Consider the following 15,993-nt stretch of genomic DNA (forward strand, 5'->3'; position numbering starts at 1 on the left):
ATTTTTTAATTTGTTTATGATAAATTTGAACTTCTTTGATACATATTATACAAAGATTCATGAGGATTGGCTATATTTTGAGGTAATCATCTACAGTTTTTATGAAAATATTTTTATTTTTCATGTTCTTTTGATTATAGGTGTTTTTTTTGTTTTTCATTTGATCACTTTGTATTTCTTTTAATTTATTTGCTTCCAATTTCAAATCTCACTTTAGCATATGTTTAATAAATGAAGATGCACCGAAAATATGAATTTTTGAACAAAATATATGGTAAGTTTATTATTAGTTAAGATCTGAATTTTTCAAAAAATATAAAAATTTAAAGACAAATTTTGTTGCTAATGCATGTATAATTATGTTTTTTTGAATTTTTTTAACTGACTTGAAAACTTTAATTTCGACCACAAAAACAATGTTTTGATGTTATTAAACTAGAAAATGATATTAAATTGATTTAAGTGTCATTTTCATAAAAAGTAATACATATTTAACTAAAAGTATTCTTAATTTTTAGAAAATTAATTGATTTCATTTGATTTTATTTATATTTATCTAATATACTATTATATAATACTTAATTAATATAGTACAGTATCTATTTTTTATTTAATTTTTTAACATCATACCAGTTTAAAATTAAATATAAATCATGTATGTATACCAGTTTTAATATTAAAATAACTTTTTTCTAATTATAAACATTTAGATAAAATAAATTATTAAATTCAAATTTATATTTTAATTGTAACCTGGTCAATTCCGAAGCGAAGCGAGGGTTTTACACTAGTTACTATTTAAAAGGAGAGTGAGATTTCCTAATTAAAAAATTTAATCCTAATAAATTGTAATTTAATACTAATTAAATTTAATTAACCATGGTTTACTCAAATTAATTTTAATTCTAAATAAATATAGAACTCTTAATTAAATTTAATTAATTAAAGTAAAAAAATATCTTCTATTTCATAATTTATACTCTCTCTATCTCAAAATAATAGTCTTTTTTTGTCCCAAATAGTTATCCATGTTTCTAATAAATCACAATTTGGAGTGTTGATTTTTTCATATTTTTCTTATTTAAAATTTACCATTTAATGCTATTAGCTTGAAAAGTAAATTAGCCATAATATTTAATAAGGGTGTGTAAGAAAAACAAAGATAAAATTATAAAAAGTTAAAATATTAACTGTTTTTTAAACTATCTAAAAAAAAAATAGATTATTATTTTGAAAAGGAGAAAGAAAATATTATTTAAAAGTCAATGCTGATCCAATTAAATAGTATAACAATATTTATTTTTCAAAATTTTATAAAAGCTTAGTTAGCTAAATTTAATTTTAAAAAAGTACATATTATTGCTACAAAAAATGCAATTTGAATATTATTGCAACAAAATAATGCAATTTGGATATTATTGTAAAAATTAAAAAGTTTGGATATAATTGCAACAAGTCGTAAAGGTTTGGGTTTTTTTTGCCATTAAACCTTTTTTTAATGTCCCACTTAACAAGTTTCGTTGTATCTTTTTAACATAATTTCTCATTTTTACCCTTTAGTTTATATTAATAGCAAAGCTCATTTACAAGACCATTAATAACATGCATAATTACAAAGCACAATAAATGAGGGCAAAATAAAAAAAATATACCTTTTTTTATCGTCTTAATATGTGTAAAAAAACAACAATAAGACTTCCTAAATGAGATAGAGTGACTATAATTCTGAACTCCAAAAATACTTATCACACAGTTTTGACATGTGGATTCTGATATTTTGTAAACATATAAAAAGTATATTAATTGGTTCATTTTCACCATTTATTACATTATAACTTTTCATTTTCCCTAAAACCATCAAATCATCTCCTTTTATATACAGTATACTCTTGTCAATCAGCTGGTAAATTTCAGTTCAAAAAATACACAAATGTTTGCCATTTGGAGTCAGCCGATGCCAGTTTGCATTCTAAAATATTTTGACGCATCACGTGCAACTGTTATCTTCGGCTCTTTCGTAGGTCAGTGGGTTTATTTGAATGATTAGAACAACTGAAAGATCCTTCAGAGATGGAAGAATATTGGATTGATAAAATGGACAAACTTTTAATGATCAAAACTTTTTCTATAGTTATGCAAATCCTTCATATTGCATTCTTTTTCATTGCACATAGTTCATTAACATTTACTTAAGACATGCAATTACTTGCTTAATATTTACTTAATACATGCATGGAGTATTATGTTTATTTTATTTTTATCAGTTATTATTAGTTAATTATAGCTTTTCTTTTTCAGGTCTCATGTCATGAGGACACAATTCATAATAGATTGACACTTAACATTATTGATCATGAATATATAAAGAAAGCCAATGTTGTATCTTTTTCTTTTAAAAGTCCCTTTGATGGTTGAATTTGTGGATGAGGTAAATTTTTGACTCCGACCAAAAATCATATTTTTTCCACAATCCGTATATTTAAGATGTTTTTATTTTTGGTTTTCTTAAATAATTATGTCTTTTGGTTCGTTTAATGTTGACGAGTGTGTGTTTGTAGTTCAAGTTTTAATATTTTTGATGATTGAAGTATATTTTAGTTATATGGAATTAGGGTTTACAGAGATTTGGGGGTTTTCATAATTGATCAAGGTATGTTTAGAATTGAGTGGTTCAAGAGCTGTTGTTGGCTTTTCAAGTTTCTTGCTTTAGAATAACACAAGGGTTTTATGAATTTACTGAGATGTGGTAAGTAATTTTCTGTTTGGTGCTCCTTTTCAGTTCATGGTTTTTCTGGATTGGAATTAGAATTTGGTGATGATAATTTTTGCTCTATTCATGCTGCATCGGTGTTGTGTGTTATTTATTATTGATTTTGGTGATGACACTTGCTGCTGAATATGCTTTGCCTGGTCTTGTTGCTAATATTTTTTCCAAGACTCTGCTTTCTGTTCTTAACACTGCTCCTTTGATATCTACTGCAATTTTCAATAGAGGATGAAAGTGATATTTTGGAATTGTTAGGGTCTTGGGACAACATTAACACGAAAACAGTTGGTTTGGCTCGTCAAGTCCCATAATCCGAATGTGTTTTGTCTATCAGAAACTAAGTCTCATTCTGAAGCTACTATTAAGTATGTTGCTAAACTTGGGATTCCTAATCTGTTTAGAGTGGAACCTGTGGGTACTGTAGGAGGATTTTTGTTATTTTGGCATGACCGTATACAGCTACATATTCAGTACTACTCCTTCTTTATGGTTGTCTGTACAGTAACTGATTCTACTACTATCAAGTTTGATGTAATTTTTTTCCACGTGCATAGTTCCCCTAGGATTTAAGGCTCCCAACTTGAAACTTTGTTATCTATTAAAAAGCTGTTAATGCCTTCTTTTGTCATCATGGGGAATTTTAATGCAATTCTCCATCCTTCTGAAAAGAAGGGTGTAGTTCCTTACTTGTCTCGATCTTTTACTTTATTTTCTCAGTTTTTTCGCAAATGACATTACATGATCTGGGATATATTGGGTTTCCTTTCGCATGGAGTAATAAACGTGCCTTTCCAGTCTTAATTCGAGAAAGATTGGATAGAGTTCTAGTTACTTCAACATGGTCTGCTGATTACAATACGGCTTCTGTTCATCATTTACCATTAATTGGTTCAGATCATGCTCCCATTCTACTTAATACCACATCTACTTCAAATCCTACACATACTCAATTTTATTTTGACAAGCGATGGGGATCAGTGGATGAGGTTAGAGACATAATTACTGCACAATGGGATGGACAACTATCGGGTACATTGATGTTTCAGATTTTCAATAAACTAAAAGGTGTTCAACGAAGTTTAAAATCATGGAAATTGGGTTCTACTACAAATTCCCATAAACGTATCATTTATCTCCGTCGAGAATTAGAACTAGCTCAGCAACAAACCGCAGCGAATACTCAATGGCCTTACGTTAAAAGCTTAGAATCTGAATTAGTTAAGGCACAGATTCAAGAAGAAGCTTATTGGGCTAAAAAATCCCATATTTCATGGCTTACATGGGGTGATCAAAATACAACTTTTTTCCATGCAAAAACAAAGCAACGTCGTCGAAGGAATACTATTGCAGCTTTACAGGATTCAGCTGGGAATTGGCATACAAAGGAAGCGGAATTGGTCAAGCTTATGGCTTCTTATTTTAAGGAATTATATCAGACTTCCTTCCCTTCCAATATTGATCAGGTTCTTCATTCTTTTCCAGCTAAGGTTACTCCTAATATGAATAGTGTTTTAACTGCTACAGTTGATGCAATTGAAATTCGAAAAGCAATTTTTCCAATACATCCTTGTAAATCTCCTGATTCAGACGGCTTCACTACATTTTTTTACCAACAATACTGGGATATAGTAGGTCCATCAGTCATTCTAGCAGTTCAGGATTTTTTTCAATCGGGATGTATGCTAAGGGGTTTTAACCATACTTCTATTACTCTCATACCTAAAATACCAATACCCCTTCATGTTTCTGATCTACGACCTATTAGTCTGTGCTCGATTTTTTATAAAATAATACCTAAAGTTCTCACCAATAGATTACAACAATTTCTGCCTATTTTACTTCCACACTCGCAGAATGCTTTCATAAAAGGACGGTCAATAGCTGATAATATACTGGTGGTACACGAATTATTTCATTATATGCAGCATCAAACAGCGATGAGAAATCCTTTTATGGCACTTAAATCGAACATTAGTAAGGCATATGACAGATTAGAACGGCAGTATATTGAATCTATTCTTCAATGTTGGGGTTTTGATAAAACTTTCATTAAATAGATAATGACCTGTATCACAACTGTAACGTATTCTTTTCAACTAAATGGTTCATCGTATGGCTATATACACCCTTCAAGAGGACTTCGACAAGGTGATCCTCTTTCGCCGTTATTATTTGTTTTATGTGCACAAGGGTTATCATTTATGATTGAGAAGTCAGTTCAGTGTGGTGCAATAAAGGGGTTACAGTTAAACATGTATTGTCCTACCATATCTCATCTATTCTTTGCCGATGACGTAATTATTTTCAGTCGAGCATCTGCTTTTTTGGCTAGTAATATTTTACAACTACTCAACAATTATGCAGCTGCTAGTGGTCAAATGATAAATTACGGTAAATCATCAGTTTTCTTTGGTCGTAATGTGGGATTGGTTATACAAAATGAAATACTTTCAGTGTTACAGATGGGTCGAATGGATGTTGCAAAACCTTATTTAGGCTTATGTCCAGTTATTTTGCGATAAAAAACATCTACGTTTGCAGCTGTGCTTTCTAAAGTTAAATCTAGACTGTTAGGATGGCAAGAAAGATTTCTTTCAATGAGTGGAAAGGAAATACTATTAAAAGCTGTTATCTATGCTATTCCTATTTATTCAATGTCGTGCTTCAAGTTGCCAGTCTCGCTTTGTAAACAGATTAATAGATTAATTGCTAATTTCTGGTGGGGTTTGAATAAGGAAGGTCAGAAACATCACTGGTTATCTTTGGAGAGACTTTGTGTAAGCAAATGGCGTGATGGGTTGGGTTTCAAGGATCTATTACTATTTAATCAATCTCTTTTAGCAAAGCAAATGTGGAGGATTATTCAAGCACCAGAGTCTTTGCTATACAGATTACTTCAAGGTCGTTATTTTCCAAATAAACATATTATGGAGGCTACATTGCGACACAATCCATCATGGGGATGGAGAAGCTTACTATTTGGATTCAAATTGCTGAAACCAGGACTTCTTTGGCAAATTAATTCAGGTTTTCATCTTAATCCTCTTACGTCTCCTTGTTTAGCTGACCTTACAAATTCAGTCCCTATGTTAAATAATGGAATTGCTGAATATGAGGTACCTACTTCCATTTCTGAATTGATAAATCAGGTAACCTGTAATTGGAATGAAGTGCTTATTTGTTATTTGTTTCTCCATGATCATGCTAATGCTATTTTATCATTGCCAATACCGTATTGTGTTCAACCTGATTGACTGATTTGGAAGCATCATATTTCTGGAAATTATACATCCAAATCTGGATATTTTCAAGCTTCTTTTAATAAACTCCTGCTACATCTCCTGTTACAATTCATTATTCAAAAGTTGACTGGCAAAATCTTTGGCTATTAAAGATATATCCTCGAATCAAGGTTTTTCTTTGGCGAGCACTTCAGGAAGCTTTACCAACAGGGGAAGCGTTACTTATTCGATGCAATATTAACGTTACTTGTGTGCATTGTGGAGAAGCGGAATCAATGGCTCATCTTTTGTTCCTTTGTCCATTTGCTCAAAGAATTTGGTTTGCTTCTCCATTGGGTTTATTACCGAAAAATTTCCCACTATTACCATTTCATTTATCATGGCAATTTGCTATCTAATGTTCTTCTTACTCAGGACCCATCTAAAGAATCGTTACAGCTAGCGTGTTTTGTTTGTTGGTTTATATGGAAATGTCGTAACAAATTGCAATTTGGGAATGAAATACAAACTGAGTTGCAGGTAGTAAATGATGTTGTTGCTGCTTATCAAGAATTTGCAGGTATTTGTCAAAGTTCTAATTCCTCATATTCTATTCAGCAACCTTTATCACCTTACACAGCATGGATACCACCTCCTCGGGGGTTTGTAAAACTTAATTACGATGCTTCTACTTCTCGGTTACATCTTTGTGGGTTTGTAGCAACGGTGGCTAGAGATTCAAATGGCTTTGTTATTGGCCGTTTTCATGCTCATTTTAGACATATTTGGGATCCTGGAATTTTAGAGCTTTTAGCACTCAGAGAATCTATGAACTGGGTTGTTCTATGTTCTAGGAGTCATGTCATATTGGAGGGTGACGCTCTTCAAGTCTCACAGGTTATTACTTCACACAAGATACTGGATTATCGAACTTGGGGGATTTGTCAAGATATATGGCGTCTTCAGAGTCGTTTTCTATATTGTATTGTTCAGTATGTTAGTCGTAGGTTTAATGTTATGGCACATGAGTTAGCTTCTGCTGTTAAGAACTCATATATTCAGACTTTGTAACTTTGTTTATAACTTACATTTTATGATCTATCTACTATCTTCTTTCGGAAAAAAAAAAACAAAAAAACAAATCCATGAGGTAATAAACGTTAAATTATTAATTATATCTCTAAATTTTCTGTCTTCATGCATTGTAAACAATTCATTTAGTTTTTATTCTCTTTTTCATTTGCACCAACTTTCATAACCTATTGGTTTTAGATCAATTATTATTAATTAATAGAGTTATATAATCTTTCAATTTCCTATCTTCATGATTAAGTTATATATATATTACATTTTCACATTATTTTTCTTCAATGATAATGATTATAACCATCTGTCTTTCTTCTTAATAATTTTTTGTCAGTTACACCAACTTTTGATATACTATTTTATTTTAATTTTAGCTGTGATAATAATTGTTTGTTTTTGGATTTAGTTTATATTTTAGTAAGAACTAATAGGTTCTCAAAAGATAATGTCTTAAAATTGTTCTTATCGATTTTTTTTTTATAATATAAGTTGTAATTGTTTTTTGATAAATATAAATTGTACATTTTACCCTATAAATAATTAAAGTACCTTGTGTATCGCATGTTTTTTGACATTTTTACATTGTTTCTATTTTAATTTTTTTTTATGAATGAATTTTTTATAGAAGGTCACGAAAAGTGACAAAAATTCTTAACTCAAAAACTTACGTTCCAGAAGTGGCGCATGAAGAGCGGCACACTAAAAATTACGGTTCTGAGAAAAAAGAAACAATCGCTACAAAACACAATACGAATTCCTAAAAAATTCAGTCCTGAATAAGTAAAAGTTGGGAAAACACATTTATGATAATTGTGGGTTATTTTATTAAGTGGTTGTCATTTGTTGTGGTACATGATAATTATATGCTAGAAGTCTGAATGAGTATAGGATGGTCTGTTTGTTTTTTGTTGCATCTATTATGTTATATGATTGTAAAATTTGAGAAGTATGAATATGCTGGATCCATGTTTATCAGTAATTGGTGAGGTTTGATGAGACAGTTTGTAAATAAATTTTGATAATTAAGAAAGTTGACAGTTTGCTTTCCTAGAACTAATTATACCCAATAGTTTAGAGATGAGACCATTAAATTGAGGTGATGAGACAAATGATGTGATAAACATTTTGCTAGGCACTTCAGTGCCTGAATATTCTCGGAAACAAAGAATATCTTGTGCGTTTTGTTATACACTGGGGTGGTGTCGGGATACCAATGTGTTTGGTATCTTGTGCGATGTATATTATTAATGTGATTGTGGTGGCCGACAAACCATTAGATACGATTCAGTTAGATTAAGCAGGGTTCTAATTAAATAAACATAATGAATTTCTATTATTTGTCTTCTTTATTGTTGTCGTATATATATAAATATAATTAGCTATATTCTATTGAGTAGGCAGCTCACCCCTTGCCACCTATTTTTCAGGAGATAGACCATAGTGATCCATTTATTTAGCTTCGTGTTGTTAGCCAATTTGATTTAGTTAGGTGGGTCAGATGCTATCCGAATTAGATTCATTTTTTTTACAAGCATCTATTTTGGGAGTGTTCAAAACTGTGATTTATTACTTTGAATTAATCTACGTGTCTTGTGTTTTGATATATTTTTAGTTTGTGCATTTATTTTGAGAAGGTTAATAAACGTTTGAATAAGAAATTTTATGATATTAAATTTAAATTATGTTTTTAAGTTAATTTTAATATATTTTGAAAGAGGGGATTATAGTTCAAATAGGAGACTACTTTGCTAAGTTAGGAGGATACACTTGGCAAAAATATTGTAACAGCCATTTTAAATTTCAAAATTGTGTAATTGTATGATTATTAATCCATGTGTTGTTTTTAAGCCATTTTATTTAGGGTTAATTCCTAAAAAAATCACGAACTTTACACGAAGTTTCATTTTAATCATGACCTTTAAAAGTTGCCATTTAAAGGCACAAACTTTCATTTTGTTTCAAATCTATCATTTCAGTGTATTTTTGTTGACTAAATTCTTCAATAAACCATTAATAAAAGACCCAAATTATAAATCGACATTAAATCTTATTATCTTTTAGTTAGAGTATATAGGATTAGGAATTTTTGGTTCGATAAAATACACCGGATTTTACTTAGGCGATAGATTTGAAATAAAATGAAAGTTCGTGCCTTTAAATGACAACTTTTAAAGTTCATGATTAAAATGAAACTTTGTGTAAAGTTCGTGATTTTTTTAGGAATTAACCCTTTTATTTAACTATCATAGGGCTTAATTATTAAAAATTAATTATAATTCAATCTCATGATAGGAGAAGAAATACCAATGTATTTTTCCTAGTATTTTTATGCTCTTATTTGTGAATTTTAGTGTTGCATAACTCATATTTAAGCTTGAGCGATTTCAGGTATAACTGCAAATTTCAAGGTTCATAATTAAAATAGTTATCTTTGAATTTGAAGGAAATAATTAAAGAAGGACCTGAATAGGTCGATATTAAAATTTAAAGAAGAAATTTCAATATTTATAATGCCTAAAATAGTTAAACGGGACTAAAGAAAATCGTAAGAAAGTTAGAGTTTAAAATAAGTTAAAATCCTCGAAAAATTAGAAAATAGAATTTTATTGTCCGGAAAATATAATTTAAATACATTACTGACGGGAATTGGTGTTTAAGATAATAATATCGATTAATTGAATATCGATATTTTTCAAATCAAACTAAGGACGGAAAAAAGACGAAAATAGTCATTTTCGCTCAAATTGGAATATTGAGCGTTGCAACCGAAATTTAGTGAAATAAATTATCGGAACATAAAATAATGAGATAGCGGAAGAGTATTATTTATTTGGATATAAATAATACGATATATATTGAGTTCGAACGATTAAGCGATCGACGAACTAAATTGGACGAAAGAAAAGTTAGAAATCAAAGTTTGAGGAGGTGGCAAAATGAGAGGTGAATTGAGACTTTTGCCATAAATATATATACACTTTGGATTTGATTGTTTTGGTTCTGCAAACACATTTTTCTCAGCTCAAAATGCAGCTATCATCTTCAACCTCTCAAACCTCTTATGCATAGAAATTTCAAATCAACATAACTTCATCGTTTTCAGTCCGATTGATGCGATTTTTGTGGCCACGGAATGAGCGTGAGATTCCCGAATGATTGAGACAAAAAAATCAAGGTAAGGAGTTCTGTATTTAATTAGGGTTTTCTGTAAATATTATGTTTTGTTTGAGTTTATGGTTGATGATGAGTTTGAGCTTCAAAATGATGATTATGACATGAATTCATTAGTTTAAGCTGAAAATTGAGGGTTGATTGGTGAGGATATGAGAGTTGTGATATATATAGTGTTAGGTTTTTATGGAGGATAGAAGGGGGGCTGATGCCACCCTTCGTTAAGGTTTAATACGTTTAATTTGACGTAAATTGACAAGCTACGAAGTTAGAAATTGAATGTAACGTAAAACCATTTTGAAGCAAACTTTGAGTTAAGGTTTTGATGATTATAACATATTAGGGGGCTACTTTGATAGTTAAAATGCATAGGAATCATAGTTATAGATTGAGTGTTTCACGATTAAAACGTAAGCTAGAAAGTTGACGTAAAAAGATATGATCAATTGAATTGAAATGATTGAAAGTATTTTAGTTAGTAAGAGTATTAAAATATGATGGATAGAACTTGAGTGATTGAAATGTCAAGGTAATAGGGCTGTTTTATATGATTAAGTTAAGTGAACATATTGTGTCGGACGTAAGTTAGACGCGTTTAAAACGTTAAGTACGCATCGTGTTCGAACCAGGTTATAAAATATAATGTGTTTGGATCATAGTTACCAGATTCGCGGTACGCGCGATTCGCGGTACGGGAACGGGTTCTTAATTCGCTTGTAGTCGGGGAATCTGATACTCCGGGGGTAGGACTCTTCGGTTCGCTCTTTTGGGATGCGGTACTCCGAAACATTATTATGGGTTCGATAGTAAAATTATATTTCTAATTTTTTTATATATAGCCCTAAAATATCATATTACCTATTAAAAGTAAATAGCAGTTAAAGAAAATAAACAATAAGAATAGAAAAAGTCTAATTGAAATAAACTTCCTATTTGTCTTATGTATTATATTCTGAATAGAAAGCCCATTTTAGTAACATAATAGGCCCAAAACTTTAGTAAAAGTCCAAATAATCAATTTATTACGTGCAGAACGGCTTCTTCTTCTATTTCCTTCTTCTTCTCCAATTGAAAACCCTAAAACCTGCAACTTCCACCTCTGGCGAATCGGACCATTTCTCCGGCGAATCAATACGCGACCCGAGGCGAATCAGATCGCCGGAGAACCGCAAACTGGTGCGTATGAATCGATACGCGGTACCAGGGGGAGCGAATGTAATACCCCAAAATACTTAATTAGCTAATTGGACCACGTGTCCAGTTTTGATTCGCCAGAATGGTGATATTAGAAGAATTTCTGAAAAAGATAAAGTAAATAAGTTTCAAGTAGGTCGGTTTTGAGAAATTAACTATGAGAAAATTTAAGGTTATATTTCAATTCTAAATTTAGAATTGGAATTGAAAGGAAAAATGTCAAGAAAAGTCCAAAATAAAGTACAGGGACCAAAGTGGTAATTTAGCCACTTTGTGTCGGAAATGAAAATATTGGATTTTGACGGGAAAGTGTTAATATCGAGTTTCGTATTATTTATTGGATATAAATAATACGTATAAGTCATAATAAAAGGATTTATCGATTTAGTTATGGACTAAATCGTATAAAAGAAAAGTTTAAAGAATAAATGATAATAAACAAAAAGAACAAGGATTAAAGTGGCACTTTAGCCGGATTATATATGAAATGAAAGATGGAATTATAGAAGCAGAGAAGGATCGAGAGAAATGGGAAAACCTTCGACGATACCGTCGTTTCGCCGCCGTTTCGCCGTTCGACGTCCGATTCGAGCGATTTTCGCGGCGATTTCTTCAGAATCGAAGCCTCTATCAACCCTAAGCATCAAATCAAGGTAATAGGTCGGTTTTTAGCTTGATAATGATGAGTTTAAGGGCTGTTTTGAGTTAGGATTTTGTTTGGATTGAATTTGACGTTTTTGAAGTTATTATAGCGTTTTAATGAAAACCGAGATGCGGGTTTCGTATAGTTGGATGTATAGCACGTCGGGATAGCTGAAAAGCCCCGGAAAACGACTTTCCGGGGGGCTGTCATGAGTGTGCGTTCGCACACATTGAGTGTGCGTTCGCACACTCCCTAAGTTTTAGGGTGTGCGTTCGCACACTCACTGTGTGCGTTCGCACACTACCCTAAACTTGGCAGATTCAAAATCCCAACGGTCAGTTTATAGATTTGCCTCTTAGGAACGCGTCTGTCAAATTTCAGCTCGATCCGACGGTTCAATTAGGAGAGATCGTTGTTTTACTAAACAGTGTCAGTGTGCAGGCAGCACCTGCGCACTGTCCTGAAAACTCCTTAAAACTTCATCGAAATGAAACTAAACCTTAAAACTTAAAAGCATTATACGTATAGGAATACGAGATTCACGTCTAATCATTAAACATTAATTATTTATCAGACGTGTCAGAGCAGAGAGGTCAGTAGACGTGGGATAGCAAGGGCATATCATTTCATCGACCATATTTGTGATTGGATTGTGGTCACTGTGAGTTGCTCTTTACTTTCGTGTATTATACATATAAAGTTATTTTATATTGATATGTATACTGTTTTTACGCATCGCATGTTAGATGATTTGATTAAATATTATATGTTTCTATCAAATGTTTATACGAGAACTAGTATGCGATCCGAAGAAACTAGCTACCTATTGGGTGTCAATAGGCTGTGTGATCACCAGTATCGAGTCAGTCTAGTATGTTTGCATTGAGAAATGACTTGACACAGCTGGGAGCTGTTGATGAATATGATATTTACGATTGGGTTATGATTTTGATACGCAGAGTGAACTCGGCTACGGTGTAGCCTGGAAGTCCCCGTATCGAGTGGCTGGGCCACCAGCGAGTTGGACTCGCAATTGATATTTACGATTGGGTTGAATGATATATGATTATTCGAGAGATGTGTCGCATGCTAGGATATTAGTTTCACACGGATCGAATACATGTTTATATGTTTTATATTATTGTTTTCTTGAGATGCGATGCTATGTTTTTAAATTAATACCGTTAGTAAAATGCAACCTCACTCAGTATTTTCCCAAATACTGACCCCTCACCTTTGATGTTTTCAGGTACTTAGTATGTGGACCTAGCTAGAGGCTAATTTTGAAGTCCAGAAGTCAGTTGTATATGTTTAGTACCTGACTTCTGTGAACGCTGCAGTAGTGGTCCCGCGTTGACAGAGTCGTAGCCTAGACAGCAGTACACATTGAGTGTACATATTACTTGCTGTCCAGTTTAGATGTTTTGTAGGCTACGTGTTTTATATGTGGTACATGGCACTAGGTGCCAGTGATATGTTGGATACACTAACTGATGTATATAATACCGCGGGGCCAGTTCGTACGAGGTACGGTAACTAGAGCCCGCGAGGATAACAGAACAGTTAGTGTAAATGTTTGTGTATACATGTTATGTATACTTGCTTCTGTTGCTTTATGCTATTTGTTTATTATTTGCGAAAATTAATAGTGATTTAAGGCTTGCTACGGGTTCCGGAGCTACCACTCCCGTTCCCTAGCGCCGGTTGCGGCTTAATATTTTGGGTCGTGACAATTGTGGTATCAGAGCAGTTGGTCCAGTTACCACTGCTAGTTTGTTTTGGATGTCTGTCTGAATTGTGAAACTCTGTCAGTAAGTAAACCTAGGAACTACTGCAGCAAGAGAGTCAAACCTTAGTTGTTTGCATTTGATTGATGTGTGCATTATTAGTAAGTTCCATAAAGCGTGCGAACCGAGATGGTTAAATGGAGAAGTGATGAATATTTGTGTATATGAGCGGATAAGGCAACTAAGTGTTTATTACTTGTGTAAGGGATATTCAGTGATTACGTATTTGCGAATTACGTATAGATTGATTGGAATTTAATGTTTGAGATGCCTTACGAGATGATACTGAAGTTAAGCAAGGAAAAAGGGGGCTCAGATGGTCGCTGGCGTTTGTAACTGTTTCTTTTTAGCATGTCTGGGCAAAACGGAGCTTAGTCACATGCAGCAGAGGAACGGGAGGAAGCGCCTCCTATCTGTCAAAATGGATTTCACAACGAAATAGGCGGACCATCTGAAGTCCACCAGAATGGATTACACTCAGATGCTAGGAGATCACCTGAGATATATCAGAATGGTTTCATGTCAGTATCAGAAATTGATAGTTCTTTTAGGGTTAGAGGTAGAACTCACTTGCTTGAAATGGAGTACAATGAAGAAAGTGAGGAAGAATCAGAATAAGTTCATCAAGAAGAGGACTTTGAAGAAGAAGAGTTATCAGATAAGTCAGACGTCGAGGAGTACCGAAGTAAACATTTCTGGTCCAATGTGCGGAGGTACCGCAATTTGAGAGAAGATGGAGGGCTAGTAAATGGCCAGGCACAAGGGGTTTTGAATCAGGTTAGGAGACAAATGCGCTCCTTTTCTGGAGGAATACTACCAATGGGACTGTGTTCCACTGACTTTTTACGTATGGTCGAGGGAGTCCCAGATCTAGATAAAGATAATGAGACAATTAATCGTAGAAATGTCAGGAGATTAGGACCAGAGTTTGATGAGCTATACGAGTATGTTCACGAGCACTTTGGAACGCTCACTATGATGGCCCGTAAGGTCGAGGCTGACCACGAGTGGGATGGCAATCCTGTTCGACCCTACTTTTTCAGATGTACGTTCTATCCAGATTATACTTGTCGATCCTCTGGTATTAGGACTAACCCCCACTCCGTGCATAGAGGTGGAAGCAACTCTAGTAGAAGAGTTAAGGGTCGACACATTGGAATAATTATTAGGAAACCTAGCGTTCCACATCAGGCACCCTTAAGTATAAATGATTAACATGCTTTGAGTATTTGTGTTTATATGTTGCATTGTTGTGTATATGTTTACTGCATGCATGATAGAGCATAACGAGTAGAATGTACCTATAGGATAATACCTCAGATAGGTAGGGCCTATAGGAAGCGATATTGACAAACACGTGCTTAAAAAATGAATATATAAACATAATTTACAAAAACAATAATATAATAAACGATAAATAATACATTTATCGCGAACGTAATTCCTGTATTACGTTCTAGAAGTTGTGAAGAAAGAGATGGATTACCAACAGGGAATCGATATGAAACATCGGTACCTGCGTTTGTACAGGACATGACATGGTACAGAGTGTTAAAGAAGTGGTTGTGGTGATTACAGCAGTAGAAAATGTTGAATTAAATTAAGTTATCGGAGATATGGAGAAAGAATTGATGTGATAGGAGAATAGTCAGGAAAATGACAGAAGGTGACAGCAATACAAAAATTTGAAATGTACCCAATAATAATAAAGAAAGCCGTTAATAGTCGCAGAGTGTACAACCTGGAGTAAACTTATGTTTTACGAAAAGTATGAAGAATTCTTAAGATTTTTCAAAGTACGATTGTGCTCAGACATCGCATATGACATTGCATAATCACGATAGGAATACATAAGAAAATGATTTTCGAAATGTAGATCATGCATCATATCTTTACAATGATAAAGAAAAATGCGATTTTGAGCAACTCTTTGGTGATGAGAGGTGTCATCACTCTGAGCTACAATTGTACTAATGATTTCAAATGATTTATGAAAAGTGATTTAAAAGAGCTGGCCAGCCAAAAGATGTTTTGAAATCTTTTATTAGTAAGTGAACTCAGATGTGAAACTCTGCGACGGATAATAAAATGTTCTTAGTAAATAAGAATAAAATTTAAAAGCAA

This window comes from Mercurialis annua, linkage group LG3, assembly GCF_937616625.2.
Source record: "Mercurialis annua linkage group LG3, ddMerAnnu1.2, whole genome shotgun sequence".
NCBI classification, from domain to species: domain Eukaryota; kingdom Viridiplantae; phylum Streptophyta; class Magnoliopsida; order Malpighiales; family Euphorbiaceae; genus Mercurialis; species Mercurialis annua.